The 18,693-nt window shown below is 39.7% G+C and overlaps 1 protein-coding gene across 6 annotated transcripts in view; it reads right to left on the bottom strand.

The window, feature by feature from the left end:
- Nucleotides 1-17,418, bottom strand: part of DUSP16 (dual specificity phosphatase 16) — an 84,748-nt gene extending 67,330 nt beyond the window's left edge. For 2 of the 6 annotated variants that reach the window (XM_047741760.1, XM_047741759.1), the window contains exons 1-2: nt 17,280-17,418; nt 10,941-11,069 (exon numbers count right to left, since the gene is read on the bottom strand). The gene's annotated coding sequence lies outside the window, so the exon portion shown is untranslated. Of the gene's footprint in view, nt 1-10,940; nt 11,070-11,976; nt 11,996-17,275 lie in introns of those variants that run through there. The other 4 variants (XM_047741763.1, XM_047741762.1, XM_047741757.1 and 1 more) reach the window with 3 other exon arrangements.
- Between the last annotated feature and the right edge of the window lie 1,275 nt (nt 17,419-18,693).

The raw sequence follows: 18,693 nt of genomic DNA, 5'->3' as shown, positions 1-18,693 counted from the left end.
ATGCCATGGATAGCCAAGCATAAAGGCAATGCCGGACTGGAGATCTTGAGTTCTATTGCAAGCATTACGAACTCCTCCCTCTTTCTGGGTCACCATGCACATTCCTCACCCATTTGTATATGGTTTACTGGATTTTACTTCTTGCTCTTACTGCCTCGTAGAGTGCTATTAGCATTAGAGCATTCTAAGTCCCAGCACCATATGGTGATAACATGTAACTCCATATAACTAAGATGAGCTCACAGAAGACTGGTCACCTGCCACGTAGTATCCACAAGATGCAAAAAATTGTAGATTTCAGTGCTTGATATTTTCAAGTAATTCTAAGCATATTATAACACAGCCCACAGTATCCTTCAACCTCAACCACCATAATCCTATTACTTCTTTTAACTACTACCATACTATCATTATGAAAATCACAAAGAATAAACAAATCAGTTGGGTAATTCTCTAAAGCTGGCATTTAACCCAAAAAAAAGCTGGTTTTACAGAAATAAAAATTCACTGAACTTGGACTGGGTGTTCTGTTTGCTCTGTGAATTTAAAACAACAAATACGCTGTCCAGTGAACTTTGGCTTCTATTTCCTCATGTGAGTAGGTTTTTAAAAAACAACAACTGCCATATATCTCCAGGGCAAAGTACAACGTACCCACTAAAGGACTGTGTAGAACAGTAGTTAAAGAACTAATCTTTAGGCTCAGGGTTTGAGGGTCATACCACCAGTATGAAGAGCAAAAGGAGTAAAGTTTGTAAAAGTTAATAAACTAAAGATCTGACAAAGCTTTTGTGGAGTGCTTCTTACTAATCATCAACAAAAACTTCTCACTCTAGGGGTATTACTGAGGATGGAAAGAAATGTTAGCTGCTTGAGGTCAGGTAGTAAAAGGCAATACTCTCAAAACTAAGAATTTTAACACCTCAGTTATCATCTTGTCTATCCCCATGGTTTAATAGGTAATGAGGAAGAAGAGTTGGAGAATGAGTCTGAGGCCTCAGATTCTCTTTGGAATACAAAGCCCTCAACTAAGCAAGCTGTACTGGTAACAGCTAGAGATGGGAGAGGCTACTCCGCAGTTCCTATACTCCACTCCTTCCATTTTTGTATCCCTGTGTGATCACACCTGATCTGTGAGAAGTTCTAAATTGCCAATCCATATTTTAAAAACAAAATGGCATTTTATTTAAAAAAAAAAATCAGGGCGCCTGGGGGGCTCAGTGGGTTAAGCCTCTGTCTTCAGCTCAGGTCATGATCCCAGGGTGCTGGGATCGAGCCCCGCATCAGGCTCTCTGCTCGGCGGGGAGCCTGCTTCCCCCTCTCTCTGCCTCTCTGCCTACTTGTGATCTCTCTCTCTCTGTCTACTTGTGATCTCTCTCTCTCTGTCGGATAGATAAATAAAATCTTTAAAAAAAATAAATAAAAATAAAAAATAAATAAATAAAAAATCAAATAACACAATTAAAAACGGGCGAAGGACTTAAACATTTCTCCAGAGAGCATATACAAATGGCCAACAAATAGATAAAAGATGCTCAGAACCTTATGCACTCTTGGTGGGATTATAAAATGATGCAACCATTATGCAAAACAGCACAGAAGCTCCTCAAAAAAAAAAAAAAAGGGAGAAAAAAAACAGAACTACTAAATGATGCAACAATCAACTTGTGGATATTTAGCTAATGGAACTGAAAGCAGGGTCTCTAAGAGAGAACTGTACGCCCATGTTCATAGCCGCATTATTCATAATGACTAAAAGCAACTCAAATGTCCGACAGATGAATAAACGAAGCGTGGCTATACGTAAAATGATAATACAATATTAATCAGCTTTCAAAAGGAAGGAAATCTTGTCACAGGCCACAACATGGATGAAACCTGAAGACATTATGCTAAGCAAAATAAATCACAAAAAGACAAACACTATAGGATTCCTCTTACATGAAGTATCTAAAATAATCAAAATCATAGAAACAGACTATAGAATGGTTACCAGGGGTTGGGGGCAGGGAGAAATGGGGATTTGCTGGTTAATGAGCAAAGAGTTTCAGATCTGCAAGATGAAAAAATTCTAAAGATAGGTTTTACAACAAAGAGAACATACTTAACACTACTAGTTAAATTGGCATTTTATGTTGTTTTGACCACAACAGAAAAAAAGAAAAAAAAAAAAAGACAACAGATCTCTCACTTTTTCTTGCTGTGTCCCTCTCTACCTTTCACATTCTAAGGAAGCCAAGAAGTGTCCCAGGACAGTCTTTCTCTCCCCAGATCCACTGTGTCTGCAATCACAGAAGGGAAGGAGAAATGGCCAGGAGAGGACCTCAAGCGGACTGGCCTCCACTTCTGTGACTTTATCCCCCAGCCTAGGAAAGTGGAGACTGGTGTGTTGGACCCCCAGTTGAAGAACGCCCAGGGAGAAGAATAAGGAGTCTTTTATGGTGATTTGTTTAAATTACAAGGAGTGGAAAATAAAGAGATGGTGCCAAATGCAAACTCCTTGTTGACTAAGTGCATGCTATATTTCCTTGCATTCCTTCTAATACCTCACTCTTACAAATCACTCAGTAAATACTCGTTCACACTGATAACAATGACATATTGATGACTACTGGCAAAAAGAATGGATCTTCTGTCCAAAAAAAAAAAAAAAAGCCTAACAGACTCAGAAGCCAAAGTGCTTATCTTTAATGAATGAATGAAGGGTCACTTCCATAGTAAAAAATCTCCAATGATTTCATAACTTTTACTAAAAACTTGTATAAAACTACTTTTTCCTGGCAAGTGAATACCACACTGGCTAACATTTGTACTTGGAAATTCCCCCACCCTCCCAAAAAATACTGTATCTCTTTAAACTGACATCATTAATTACATTCTATAATGAGACAGCCAATGTCAGTGTCTAAGATCCTTCAACGCAGGTCATTCATCTACCAGGGAAAAAAACGCTTGAGTTTGTCTTTCAGTTGGACTATAGACAAGAGAAGAAGGGGTTTTCCGCTGTACATGATTTTTATTGTTGGTTATAAAATCAAACTTCCTGAATATTTACATTAACAAGGCTCTTAGTCACTCACATAAGGAAAAATGAAAACAATTGCTTTAATTACATACTTAAGAGGGTTTCGGGAGAGGAAAAAGTTTCTGATATTTGGATATTATATGGTAATGAAATCAGACGCCTCTAAGCTACCCTTAAGCTGTTTAAAGCAACTGTTAAATTTGTAGACATACATGCATTTTGTTCTTAAAAATACACCTCAAAGTGTAGGTGCCTTTGGTCCCTTAAATGCCACAGTTAATCTCCAGGGTCTCCCAATACTGATAAACCACAAATAAAATGCAGTGGGATCATTCTGTAAGATTTTTGATGGATAGAAGATGAAAACTTTTTAGGGTAACATTTTAACAGCCTCTTTTATAAGCAGTGTAACTGCTCTGCAATTTGCTAGAGTTGGGAATAGGATTTTCAACTCACTGTATGTCCAAATTCATATAATTTTGACAGAGTTTTATAAGAGGAAGCAGACCACTGCTCTCACTGAAAGTAGAATCCCATTTTTTTTTTAGTAGAATCCCATTTAAAGGCACTTGAAACCTCAAAGGTTCTGCCTCATTCAAGTAGAATTTAGTTGCCACAATGCATGAAGGGAATCACTTTCCTTTAGTTGTCCTTTAATTTTATCCAAGACAAATATGTGGTGCAATAATATTAACAAACAAGAACAAACACCCAACAAGCAAAAGGGGATGTTCTACCAGGTTCGTAACCATAGCATTTAAAATTAAGCCTCCTCGAACACCAAAGAAATACAGACAATTATAAGAACATACTATGAGCAACTCTACACCAACAAATTTGACAATCTGGAAGAAATGGATGCATTCCTAGAGACATATAAACTACCACAACTGAACCAGGAAGAAATGGAAAGCCTGAACAGACCCATAACCAGTAAGGAGATTGAAACAGTCATCAAAAATCTCCAAACAAACAAAAGCCCAGGGCCAGATGGCTTCCCGGGGGAATTCTACCAAACATTTAAAGAAGAACTAATTCCAATTCTCCTGAAACTGTTCCAAAAAACAGAAATGGAAGGAAAACTTCCAAACTCATGAGGCCAGCGTCACCTTGATTCCAAAACCAGACAAGGATCCCATCAAAAAAGAGAACTATAGACCAATATCCTTGATGAACACAGATGCAAAAATTCTCGCCAAAATACTAGCCAATAGGATTCAACAGTACATTAAAAGGATTATTCACCACGACCAAGTGGGATTTATTCCAGGGCTGCAAGGTTGGTTCAACATCCGCAAATCAATCAATGGGATACAACACATTAATAAAAGAAAGAACAAGAACCATATGATACTCTCCACAGATGCTGAAAAAGCATTTGACAAAGTACAGCATCCCTTCCTGATCAAAACTCTTCAAAGTGTAGGGATAGACGGCACAAACCTCAATATTATCAAAGCCATCTATGAAAAACCCACCGCAAATATCATTCTCAAAGGAGAAAAACTGAAAGCTTTTCCGCTAAGGTCAGGAACACGGCAGGGATGTCCGTTATCAACACTGCTATTCAACATAGTACTAGAAGTCCTAGCCTCAGCAATCAGACAACAAAAGGAAATTAAAGGCATCCAAATCGGCAGAGAAGAAGTCAAACTATCACTCTTCGCAGATGATATGATACTATATGTGGAAAACCCAAAAGACTCCACTCCAAAACTGCTAGAACTTGTACAGGAATTCAGTAGTGTCAGGATATAAAATCAATGCACAGAAATCAGTTGCATTTCTCTACACCAACAAGACAGAAGAAAGAGAAATTAAGGAGTCCATCCCATTTACAATTGCACCCAAAACTATAAGATACCTAGGAATAAACCTAACCAAAGAGACTAAGAATCTATACACAGAAAACTATAAAGTACTCATGAAAGAATTTGAGGAAGACACAAAGAAATGGAAAAATGTTCCATGCTCCTGGATTGGAAGAATAAATATTGTGAAAATGTCTATGCTACCTAAAGCAATCTACACATTTAATGCAATTCCTATCAAAGTACCATCCATTTTTTTCAAAGAAATGGAACAAATAATCCTAAAATTTATATGGAACCAGAAAAGACCTCGAATAGCCAAAGCAATATTGAAAAAGAAAGCCAAAGTCGGTGGCATCACAATTCCGGACTTCAAGCTCTATTACAAAGCTGTCATCATCAAGACAGCATGGTACTGGCACAAAAACAGACACATAGATCAATGGAACAGAATAGAGAGCCCAGAAATGGACCCTCAACTCTATGGTCAACTCATCTTCGACAAAGCAGGAAAGAATGTCCAATGGAAAAAAGACAGCCTCTTCAATAAATGGTGTTGGGAAAATTGGACAGCCACATGCAGAAAAATGAAATTGGATCATTTCCTTACACCACACATGAAAATAGACTCAAAATGGATGAAGGATCTCAATGTGAGAAAGGAATCCATCAAAATCCTTGAGGAGAACACAGGCAGCAACCTCTTCGACCTCAGCCGCAGCAACATCTTCCTAGGAACATCGCCAAAGGCAAGGGAAGCAAGGGCAAAAATGAACTATTGGGATTTTATCAAGATCAAAAGCTTTTGCACAGCAAAGGAAACAGTGAACAAAACCAAAAGACAACTGACAGAATGGGACAAGGTATTTGCAAATGACATATCAGATAAAGGGCTAGTGTCCAAAATCTATAAAGAACTTAGCAAACTCAACACCCAAAGAACAAATAATCCAATCAAGAAATGGGCAGAGGATATGAACAGACATTTCTGCAAAGAAGACATCCAGATGGCCAACAGACACATGAAAAAGTGCTCCACATCACTCGGCATCAGGGAAATACAAATCAAAACCACCATGAGATATCACCTCACACCAGTCAGAATGGCTAAAATTAACAAGTCAGGAAATGACAGATGCTGGCGAGGATGCGGAGAAAGGGAAACCCTCCTACACTGTTGGTGGGAATACAAGCTGGTGCAACCACTCTGGAAAACTGCATGGAGGTTCCTCAAAATGTTGAAAATAGAACTACCCTATGACCCAGCAATTGCACTGCTGGGTATTTACCCTAAAGATACAAACGTAGTGATCCAAAGGGGCACGTGCACCCGAATGTTTATAGCAGCAATGTCTACAATAGCCCAACTATGGAAAGAACCTAGATGTCCATCAACAGATGAATGGATAAAGAAGATGTGGTATATATACACAATGGAATACTCTGCAGCCATCAAAAGAAATGAAATCTTGCCATTTGCGACGACGTGGATGGAACTAGAGGGTATCATGCTTAGCGAAATAAGTCAATCGGAGAAAGACAACTATCATATGATCTCCCTGATAGGAGGGAGAGGAGATGCAACATGGGGGGTTGAGGGGGTAGGAGAAGAATAAATGTAACAAGATGGGATTGGGAGGGAGACAAACCATAAGTGACTCTTAATCTCACAAAACAAACTGAGGGTTGATGGGGGGAGGGGGGTTGGGAGAGGGGGGGTGGGGTTATGGATATTGGGGAGGGTATGTGCTATGGTGAGTGCTGTGAAGTGTGTAAACCTGGCGATTCGCAGACCTGTACCCCTGGGGATAAAAATATATGTTTATAAAAAATAAAATTTAAAAAAAAAAATTTTTTTTTTTTTAATTAAGCCTCCTGGTAGGATAACTTGCATTTTCTTGGGACACTGCACGAGAGTGTTCTGATTATAGACTACACACATGTATATACATGTTCCTCTATAAAAATAAAAATGTATTTCATTTTCCACTTTCAGTGGAAATTTGGGGCAGAATATAAGTAACTGCCCAAAAATCAAAACCTCATTTTAGCTTTAACCTTCTATACCATCAAGATCTTTATTAGAGATACTACTCAGTTAGCAATGTGACTAGGAAACATTTTCCTATCTTCTCTTTAATCTTGTCCACTTTTTTGTTAAATATTCTTACACTACATGTAACTAAGAGGTGACACGATTATATTTCTCCTGAATAGGTAATAGAGACCAATTTAATTATTGTACAGTACCTCAACTATATAACTATTAAAATGTCATCAATAGGAAAAACATAAGGGAAAAAAACATGATTTAGAATCATATTTGTGGGGCACCTGGGTGGCTCAGGGGTTAAAGCCTCTGCGTGTGGCTCAGGTCATGATCCCAGGGTTCTGGGATCAAGTCCCACATCGAGCCCCACATCGGGCTCCCTGCCCAGCGGGGAGCCTGCTTTCCCCTCTCTCTCTGCCTACTTGTGATTTCTGTCAAATAAATAAATAAAAATCTTTTTAAAAATTTTTTTTAAAAATCATATTTGTTCTTCTCACTGACTTTGATCCTCCCTCCCACCATCTCAAATCCTTTCTGTGAACAGTACTGCATATACAACAAACTGATAAATGATATCTATTGGAACTAAATTCTTTTCTCTCCTGTTAGTAAAAACTAAAGTATTACAATTTCACTCTTGAATCTGCAGTCCCAAAGCTGGCCCACTCAATATTTTCACATACTGATGCTCACAGCCAAACCTGAGGGACTTACCAGCACTACACCAAACTCATGGCGTTGCTATTTTCTCCTACTACAATGGACTACAATAGGTTATAATAATAAAATTTAAATGTTGGTAAGACACTAAGAGTCAGACTACCCAGTGCAGTGATTTAAATAGTTACTTTAACCACATTCTGATGGAAATCTTTCAAATATACGGTCATCTCCATGACTCCTGCTGCACCCAGCTCTGTACTTCCCCAGGCCCCATTCTCCCTGCACCCAGCACATGGGAGAACTCACTTCACGCCCCAGTCCTCTCTGCTCTCCAGGGCTTATCTCTCCACTCTGTCCACAGCCCAGTCCTGCCTGCCGCTGTTCCCATGATCACCAATGTCTATACCACTCACTCTCGTTTCATAATTTCTTCTTTCTAACCTTATTTGTCTTCTGTCATTCCTCAGTTTCCTTAGCGGGGGATAAAAAGGTCAACAGCCTCCCTGGTTGGAAGGAACAAACAAGTGCCATGAGCCCCCATTCTCCTCTCAATTATAAAAATAACTCTTCTATTGCCATTTGAGGAGAAAATGAGCAAGTACTCCTAATTTTGAGCACAGATCTAAATGAGTATGAACAGATATCTATGTATGTGCATACATGTGGGCTCTTTGCTTTTCTAGTTTAAAAAAAGAAAAACAGGGAGGACAAATGTTCATTTTTTTGTTCAGTTGCAGAGTGCTTTTTACCAGTTCCTGCCTCCTGTCTATCCTTTATCCAACCACTTTCTGATATTATATGACCTTCCACACATTATGTTCTCTGCGTCACATGGCTCATCGCACACACTAGGATATTCCCTTCTTCCTGATAAATTAGTTAAGATGGGAACATTACTTAATTTATATAGATGTCTATGTCAGATTTCTCTAAAAATATGTTAGGACATGGTGCTAGTCTATATCAGCATTACAGAAGTGTGACCCAGAGACCATTGGTAGAAGGTCCCCGAGAGCCTTTCAGGGGATCCACACTGGCAAAATTATGTTTAGTAATAGGAAGATGTTATCTGCCTTTTTTGCTCTCATTCTCTCATGAATGTAAAACAGCAAATCTAGAGGATACATGGTGTGTGATAATGTATCATGCTGACAACTAGTGAAACTAGTTTATTTTAGAAAAACTAGTGTTTTTTAGAATTTTCTAAGGCAGTCAGTTTAAGGCATAAATATATACATTTTCAGAAATAAGTTGTGTTCTCAGTACTTCCAAGTTCCTAGCAAAAGCAATCTTTGCTAATATCTGCTATAATCTCCACAACTTCATTATCATCCAATGAATTCACTCAGTATTTAAAGGAAAAGAAATCAAATGTTTTAAACACTGAGAAGACAAGCTCTTTAAAAGTAAAAGACTTTACATATTGGAAATAAGCCACTGAGGCATTATCCAGGGTAAATAACCACACTGCACTGGTTGGAACAGTGCGCACAACAGCTGAGAAACTGATGAAGCTTGGTATGGTTAACACTGCTGAATGTCTGCTGGATGGAAAGTCTGTAAAAGAAATCACAGCAGTGCCACTTAGAAATGATGCAGTATCTCATCAAATTAATTGTTATGAGTAGTTACATGAGTTAGAAGTTAGTATCTCGCCTTAAGGACTGTACTTCGGCTTTATAAGTAGAAAAATCCATAGACACAGGTAGACTTACTGTTTTGTTTTCACTATTCCAGTATCCATGCCAACTAATCAAAGTAGGTCTATTTTTATGTGAATGGTTGCAACAAATAAGAATGCTGTTGAATTACTCAAAGTGTTAAGTAACTTTTTTGAGTGTCATGATTTATCCTGAAAGAACTATGTTGATATCTGCTCTGATGGTACAAAAGCAAAGACGAGCAAAAGTGCTGATGCTTTTGCGTGAATCAAGGCAGAAGTATGAAACTGTACTTGTAATAAGCCTATTCTTCACTGTATCAGTCATTTAAAAAAAAAAGCCAGTTTCACTTCACAATGTCCTTGATAAAACATTAAGAGTTATTAATTTTATTTCACCTCTCTCTTGAGAACTTGGTCTTTTTCATAATCTGTGTGAGGAAATGGGAGGTACACAAAAAACACTTGTGCTGCATACTTAATAGGAGTCTTAAGGAAAATAATTTATACAATTGTTGGAGTTAAAAGCTAAACTCTATACTTTTTTCACAGAATACCATTTTTGCTTAAAAGAATGACTGGCAGACAACACTTATTCAGACTGAGGTATTTGGTGGGCATTTTTTCTAAAATGAATAAAGTGAGCCTGACACTTCAGGAAAAAACGGACAATATCTGTTGCCGATGATAAAATCTGAGCTTTCAAGAAAAGATTAGAATTTTGGAAAACTTGAACTCAACAGCAAAATCTTGACCACTTCCCAATTCTCAAAAGCATTTTGAGGAGAATAACAGTCAAATTAATGAATGTGATTTGTTAAATATTGTGTAATCAAATGTGTCAACATTTGAAAGATCTGTATAACTCAGTAAACCATTATTTTTCAAATAACCAACATACGATGTTACAAAATCACACACAGGTCAAAGATCCATTCAAAGTTCAAGATGGACCAATAGAATTTTAATGTTACAGAACATTTAAAAAATCACTGGTATGGTTTCAGATTCAACACTGCAACTAACTTTTAAGGATCTACCATTTGATGAGTTTTGATGTGACGAAGGATACTCAATTATGAAAGCGATTAAAACAGTCTACCCTTTTTCTACTATGTATCTGTGTACAGAGGGCTTTCCCCATATAATTCAAATAAAACTATCACGACAGATTGGAATACAAAAGCAGTTATGAAAATCCAACTGTTTTCTATTAAGCAACACAGTAAAGAAAGTGGCAAAATGCAAATGTCACACTTATCACTCTATTTTTTGCTTTGGGCTATCTTTTTCATGAAACTGTGTTATCTATATTAACCTTTAATGAGTTTGTTATTTTTTTTTTTTTTTAAGATTTTACTTATTTGTCAGAGAGAAAGAGAGAGAGCACACAAACAGGCAGAGGCGGAGAGAGCAAGGAGCCCGATGCGGGACTCAATCCCAGGACCCCGGGATCATGACCCGAGCCAAAGGCCGCGGTTTAACCAACTGAGCTACCCAGGCGTCCCAAGTTTGCTATTTTTAAATGAATAAACATTTTAAATATTTCTCAGAGTTCATTTCTAATATGTTAGATGTTGATATAGTCCACATAAACAAAAGATCTTTGGGGTCTTTGATAATTTTTTAGGAGTACAAGGTGTCCTGACACCAAAATGTTTCAAAACCAGTGGTTTATAATACCGCAAAGAATGAGCACTTGTAAGAATGTATATATAATAAAATAAGCACCTGAAAACGAATCAGAAGATCTTGGCTCCAGGTCTAGCACCACTTCTTACTTGCTTTGGGATCTGGATAAATTACTTAGTCTAAGTTCTTAGTTTCCTCATCTGTAAAATGGATAAATCATATCTTGTTCTGAGGATAAAAGAAAAAATATGTCAAAGCAATTTATACACTATAAGTATGTTATTATTACAAGTCTCAAAGTTGAGTTTTAAATACATCTAATGACCAAATTTCTCCTTATTTTAAAAAATCCATTACTAAAAGCAGAACTTACAGAAAATGTGAAGAGGAGATCTTTGATTAGTCAATTAGCTCAAATGTCCAACCACAAAAGTTTATTGTAGTAAATATCTTCCTCTACAGTTATAATTGACAATGTATATTTCAATTATGTGTATTTCCAAATATAGATAAAAATACAGACAATAACATACCCCAATGTACCCATCACCTAGCTCCAACAATTATCAAAAATTTGCCAATAATGGGGCACCTGGGTGGTTCAGTTGGTTAAGCAGCTGCCTTCAGCTCAAGTCATGATCACAGGAGTCTTGGGATCGAGCCCCACATCAGGCTCCCTGCTCAGCAGAGAGCCTGTTTCTCCCTCTCCCTCTGCCTGCCGCTCTGTCTACTTATGCTATTTCTCTGTCAAATAAATAAATAAAATCTTTTTTTTTAAATTTGCCAATATTGTTTTATTTGCTTCCCATTTGTGTGTATGTTTGTGCCTATCCTGAAATACATATATTAGAGAGCATTTCATTTTGCCTATAAATACTTCCATATGTTTAACAGATGAGAATTTTTTAACATGATCACAATACCATTAACATGAATAAAAACTTAATGGTTATAATTCTTATATATCATCCAATACACACTTCATGTTTCCTGAGTGTCTCCAGAAAAAAAGTCTTGATAGTTTTTAGTTGGTTCGTATCATCAAAAAAATCACTTACCAGTTCATTTTCAAGTGAACACAAGATTTTAAGCTAAAGCTAGGAAGGAAAAGGAAATAATATCATGCTTTATATACCATGTCCAATCTACAAAACAAAGTCAACAACTATCTTCCTGAGGAATGTGCTTCTCTCCCAACCAAACAACAAACAAAAATAACAAAAGAAACCCACTATAAAATAGGCCAGACTAGCAACACTTCAGTGTTCTGAGATGAGACCAGAAGACACAGCTCAGTTACTCAGGAAGAGAGAGCTGATAGGAGACAATCACCCACCACTTCGGAAAAGATGAGGTCAGGTCTGCCACAGCACCAGGACAAGCTGAAGCTGAGGTCAGGGTCCAGGTTCTAGAGTGAGCAAAACTGCTCAAACAAGTCAGGTGGCCAAGACTATAAGGCAACCCCTTGCAGGTTTCAACTCAAAGCTCAAAAAACAATGCTCTAAGATAGAGATGTAAAGGAACCATGGTCAAAAGTGACAGTTTTGAGAATTTATTCAATTTGCTCAGCAAACATTTATCAAAAGACGACTCTACTAGGCACCACCCAGGATATGAGTGGTACATTTTTAAAATTTATACAATGCAAACAATAAGCAGGATATAGCTCTCTACACATGTCTTTCCCCATTGATTTTAAGGGGAAGAATGGAAATTATTTAATATTAATGACCTTGTCATTTACCATTACAATTTATAGTGCATCTTTTCTCTGTAACCTGCAGTCTGACCCACCCCTCATGCAGTCACTAAAACAAATCTGAGTTCTATTGTCCTTTTCACACACACCCTAGCGTCTATATCTACAATTCTTCTCTGAATATTTAGTTTAGAAGGAGACCAAGGTAATGCTAAAGAATTTCCCACCTCCTCTGAAAACTGTTTTCTTTTCCATATGATTATCCCAAGTACATCAGAATGAATCGTAGAAGCATATGTAATATACAAGTAATATAAATCCTTTTTAGAATCCTTTACCTCAATTTCATCTATAGATCTTTTCATTTAAAACATATTTCTTACAGAATGTTTGAGAAGTACTTCATAAATGTGTCTAAAAACATGTAATAGTCACTAAAAAAATTTGGTTGACACGATGAAGAACATCTTCTCAACAGCAACAAAACCTAGTGGTCAGATAACTACAGTGAGTCCAGACTTCCCCACTTCGGAACTGATATTTTGCTTCAAATTTCTATTGTAGAAAAACAGTATAGGGGTGTCTGGGTGGCTGTTAGTTAAGTGTCTGCCTTGGGCTCAGATCATGACCCCAGGAGAATCAAGCCGCAGATCTGGATCTCTGCTAGGTGGGGAGTCTGCTTCTCCCTCTCACTCTCCCTCTGTGCTCTAATAAATAAATATTTGTATCATTTACATTCATTAGAATATTATACACAAAATAAAGTAAATGGGACCCTAACTAGCTCTCTATGTAATTTCCTTGACCCTACCCATGATCTTCATTAGACATCTCATTTGTCATCAGATTTTCTATGTAGGTTACTTGTTTACTATCCCTCCTCTTCTCTCACTAGAATGTAAGGCCCATAAGGACAAAAACTTTATTTTTCACTGTATGCCCAGTTCCTAGAACAGTGCCTACATACAGTAAAGGCTCCAAATTAATTTGCTGAATGAAGAGATGGATAAATGACCTTCCCCTACTTCCTTTCCTCCATACACATTAACCATCCTTTATGGCCAAGGTCAAATTCTGTTATCTCTATGAAGATTAACTCACCATTACCTCCCCCAATGCTCCAATCTTTATCTCCCTTATACCATGAATTTGGCCATTCCCAGCTGTCTAAGAATTTTTATCTTTACAAATGTACATACTCTGCTTAAAATTCTTAAAATCCTCCTCTCCTTATTAAAGTTATGAGTCCATGTCTCCAGCTTTTGGTATCCACATCGGTATATATAAATAGCCTATCATTAATAAATGTTTTGCTTGACCGATTTGTATCTATAGTTAATCTAGAAATCAATTTAGTCAATAGTTCCAACTTTTTATAACCTATCCCTCTCTTTCTAACAACTCAGTTGAAACTGCAGTGGGTCTCTATATTTGGCAATTTCAAGTTCTACATTCTCATATAACTTATGCTCATAATTTACTTTAACAATCCCTTCTCCCAAGATTAAACTTATTGTCATGAAAAATCTCGTGACTTTTTGATAATACCTATAATGTGGTATCTATCCCAGTCAAGGAGGAGAAGTTTCATTACCCCCTTCTTGTTGCTGAAGTACTGAAGAGTACTTTTTTCCCCTTTATCCCTTTTTTCTTTCATGCCAAGAGGTATCCTATTTCCTTCTTTATTGATCATACCCCTGGCAAGCTTTTATTTCTTTATACCTGTCCATAGTAATCTGCCTTAGAGCCTTCCTTTTGAGCCACTTCTGTATTCATTTGATTAAATTTCAAACTCTCTCAGTGTACGAGAATGGCCTATTCTTAAAGCCTGAGCTTGCTTCTTTAAATACAGCCAATCTTTATGAACCTCATCCCTTCACACAGCCAACCCTTGATCATCTGAGCTAATGGAATATACAAAAATACGAGATTATCCACAACACAAGAAAATTTAAAAAAAAAATTGACATCTGGCTTTGAAATATATCACATGGCTTTGGGCAACACTTACTTTCTTAATTGTGTTTTTGTTTAAGACAACATTAGTAATATTTTCTTTCATGATGGTGGATATCTGTCTTGGTTTTGATTTTGATGCAATTTTTAAAAAGCCAATCAAGCATCAACTGTGGTTTTTCCTGCAGAGTCTTTTAACTAGTATTTTTTTTCAATCTGTTAAAGTCTGTCATAAAATCTGGTTTCTGTTTGCCCTGATTTCTTTCCTCCCTTTTCTTGGAATTCTGATCCAAATCAACTTACTCTATATTAATTTACTTCAACTTAAAATAGCATTTGCTTGAGAATGCAAAGCATTTTAAAAACAATTAAATGTTCAGTGAAAATTTTAGTCCAAATAACACAGGGTAGGAAATCTCACTTTTTTAGATAATCCAGGAAAAGTTAGGTTTCTGGTGAAAACTGCACTGGTAATTCTAGCAAAATGCACTTAATAGGATATTGTGATTGCTTGAAAATATGAAAACATTAATATTGGACTGCTTTGTAAGTCAGTTTCATCAGTATATAATCTCATAGACCAAAACCTCTACAGAATCAAATTCCTGATACAAGCATTAGAGAAAATAGCATTAACCCTGGCCCCTCTCCTGGTCCCAGACTAAACTCCGCGCCCATCTCAGACCTGATCTCAGCCTCACTTCTACAAGTAAGTTTTAAAATGTGTAAGAAAAAGGAAAAGAATTGTTAACAGGATCTTCTCTTTTGCCCTCTTTTCAGTTACTGCCATTAAGTTTTTGGCCAGAGAGACCCCTAATCCTCAATTTTACACAACTATTTTTACTTTATAGTGATTCAATTATTTTACATATGAATGTAGGGCTACAGCAATTGAACTCACTTTCCTTCATACATTATTCACCATATTACCAGCAGAATTAATAAACCATTTTTAATTTTCCCCCATGTGGAACTTTGATAACTATGCATTATTTTACCCAAAAACTAACTTTTGGTCTGGTGAATTTGGCCCAAGTTTTTATATGAGACGTTCAATCTTAACTGCTCCCCCCCATTTTTTTTTTTTTTAACAGCAACCTTCTACGCAGTCCTCAGACTCAGTAAATTCTACAACTTTTAAACAATAAAAACCAAAAAATTTTCACGGTGCACAGTCACATTCTGATGAAAATACCTACACAAAGCCACAAATTCCTAGTTTTTCAATTCACTTCTCCAGCTTTCTGCCTTTACTAAATAAGAGAGCTCCACAAGTATGAATTAATTATGGCCTCCCAAGCTGTGTGTCCACCAATATACACGATTCTCAAGGAAAAGTAAATAACTAAAAGTAACTAAACTGGTAAGAATTCTTTTTTTCTTTAAAAATTCACTTTAACTTAAAATCTCTCTTCTTCACGGAGTTTGAAATAGTATACAACCTTTGAGGAAAGAGTTGTCATCTATGTGCACTCTCAATGAGCCCCACAAAATGAGTGGCATAAAGAGGCAGCCTAAGTTCCCCAGTTAGGTCTTTCATGGATGGTACATTTCACACACACACACACACACACACACACACACACACACCCCGGAAGAAAAAAAAAAAGAAACATACCTGGTCATTTTCTAAACAGGTTTGATAGGTTTGGTTGACTTGTAAGAGCTGAGTATTTACTTATAATCTTTTAAAGCAGAAGTGGCAGCCAGAGCAGTGGATAAATAAAAACTTCAGAGAGTTTTAAAAACCCTGCATCTTAACTCACTTCCCCTTGCTTCAAGGGGACAGCACAGCAAACCCCACGGCAAATGAGATTATGCAACAGGTTTTTCCCCTCTACTTAATTCACCACGGGCTGGTTAGAGGTGTACTTTCTCCAAACAATTTGAAACACCAGGACCCTAGAATCTTTGCAGCTGGCGTTTAACAAACTCCTTTAGGATTCTGCAGTATCCATTCATTTTCAGATCTACTCGCATTTTCTCGAGTTAATCACCAGAGTTGTTTGTTTTGGGAAATTAACCCATTATCTGAGAGCTTCAATTCTGCATAAATATTTTCCTCCCTGGTGTTTTATTACACGAAACCACACATGATAAACAGATCCTCAGCTGCCCCCTTGGGCTTTTATATTTCTCACGTTCTACCGCTAGTGTAAATAAAGAAGTCACAGGAGCGCTGGGCCCCCCAACACCGTGACTCGGGCCCCAGCATGAAAACTGAGTTTTTGGTTGGTCGCTAGGGTTTAAGAACGCAGCACCGTCACCACCCAGGTGGCCTCGCTGCTTACACCAAAGGCGAATTTGGGATAATGGGAACAGTCAGGCCGGGGCCCCACTTGGCAGGCGTGTTGTGTAACAGTCGCGCCTGGAAGTGAGCAGCTTCGCCCGCGAAGGTACCGCGTCCCACGGCTGCGGCTCCTTGCAGCGGGATCCGCCGGCCTAGCCCTCTCGCCGCGGTGCGGCCGGGGGCGCACCGACCGAGACCCCGCGTCCGGCCGGCCGCCCCCTTCCCGCTCGGCCCGGCCCCCTGCAAGGCCTACACTCCCCCCCCAAAAAAACGCCCGTGCGGCCCCGAGCCGCGGTCGCCCCCACCCCGCCTCCCGGAAAGGTGGCCCGGACGCCCGGGAAGGGAAGGCAGAGCCGGCGGGGCAGGAGCGCACTGCCAGGCAGCGGGAGTCCAAGCGCGCGGCGGAGCGTCCATGCTGCCGGCGCGGGCGGGCGTCCCGAGCCCCGCACCCTCCCGTACGCACGGTCCGCGCGGCCAGCCGGAGGCCACTTACTTTTGGGGCCGCCGACCTCCCGACTCTCTCCGGGGGAAATGAAAGTTGTCACGGCGTCTCCCCTCGGGCCCCCCTCGCCTGCCCGGCTTGCGAGGCGCCGCCGCGGAGCCGGGAGGGCGGCTGCGCTCCCGCTTGCGTCCGTCCCGTCGCGCTCTCCTCCTCCTCTTCTTTTCACTATATTATCTTCTCCTTCTCTGAGGGGTGGGTGGGGGCGGGAAGCTTAGAAAGAGAGGAGACGTTTGCAACTTTTCTTCACTCTTTCTCTTCCACCCCCCCCCCGTCAGCCTTGAAAAAACAATGTTGAAAGGGGTGAAGAACTTGGGGAGGTGAAGGTGGGGGGCCGCGTGGGGAAAGCGGAGGGGGGAGGGAGAAGTGATAATAATCGTTTAAAAACTGATTAAAGCCCCCCAAACAGTGATACACAGACAGAGGGGGAAAGGCGGGGGGATGGGGTGGGGGGTTGGGGGGAAAGAGAAAGAGTCGCTGGTCAGGAAACTTCAAGCGCGGATGAGGTCATTGGTTTAAAAATAAAGAGATGGCGTCACTTGAAACCAATCCCAGTGAATGAACTCAGCGGAGCCCCGGGGAAAGGAGGAGACAGGCGAGGGCAGGGCGGTGGGCGCCGGGCGGGGCCGCGCGCCCGCCCGCCCATCCCGCGGCCGCCCGGGTCCGCAGCGCGGCTCGGCGCCTTGGCTTCGGCCGCGCGGGGAGGGGTCGGGTCACGTTCCGTTCCGGAGTTCGGCGACTCGCAGGCAGGTTCCGCAGGCGCCGCTGGGAGGAGCTGGGGCTGCCCGAGGAGGCCGCTCCGCGGCCTCCTCCTTCCGCGCCCGCGCGCTCGCCAGCTCCGACCCCGGGCCCGAGTCTGCGTCCCAACAGGTATTTCAGGGTGCGCCGCCCACCCCGGACCGAGACGCGGAGCCTTTTCCCCCTGGCTGCGCTCTTTCCAGCTGCCTCACCCGCGTGAATAAATGCAAACAATGATTTGAGAGAATTGCAAGCACTCCTTCTAAAGTCTGATGAATCCCAAAGGAAGGTCACTGCCGTCCTTGTGAAAGGGACGTTGCAGGTACTGAAAGAAAAATCACTAGTGTTGTCAGACACTCAGCGATCTACACGTGTTTGTCGTTGAAAGACCCAACACGACTGTTCCTAACTTTCATTATTTTACTTTGTCGATGTTTACTTATTTACGTTCACGAATTCAATGAGTACGAGCGGCATGAAATTCCCTTCTAAAATGATTTCTACACCGGGCAGCACAGAATCGTTTTTAAATCAGACCAGAGATTCTCTGCCTCTTGAGAGGTGCAAACCCCTATTGCTTGAATTCTACGCATTTCGTGCATTTTCTATGTGGATTAATCAAAATAACTGTTTTGAAGATTGTATTACACTCTTTGGAAAATGAGAGACC

The sequence above is a fragment of the Lutra lutra genome, chromosome 8, assembly GCF_902655055.1.
Source record: "Lutra lutra chromosome 8, mLutLut1.2, whole genome shotgun sequence".
NCBI classification, from domain to species: Eukaryota; Metazoa; Chordata; class Mammalia; order Carnivora; family Mustelidae; genus Lutra; species Lutra lutra.
This window is presented reverse-complemented; position numbering and strand designations above follow the sequence as displayed.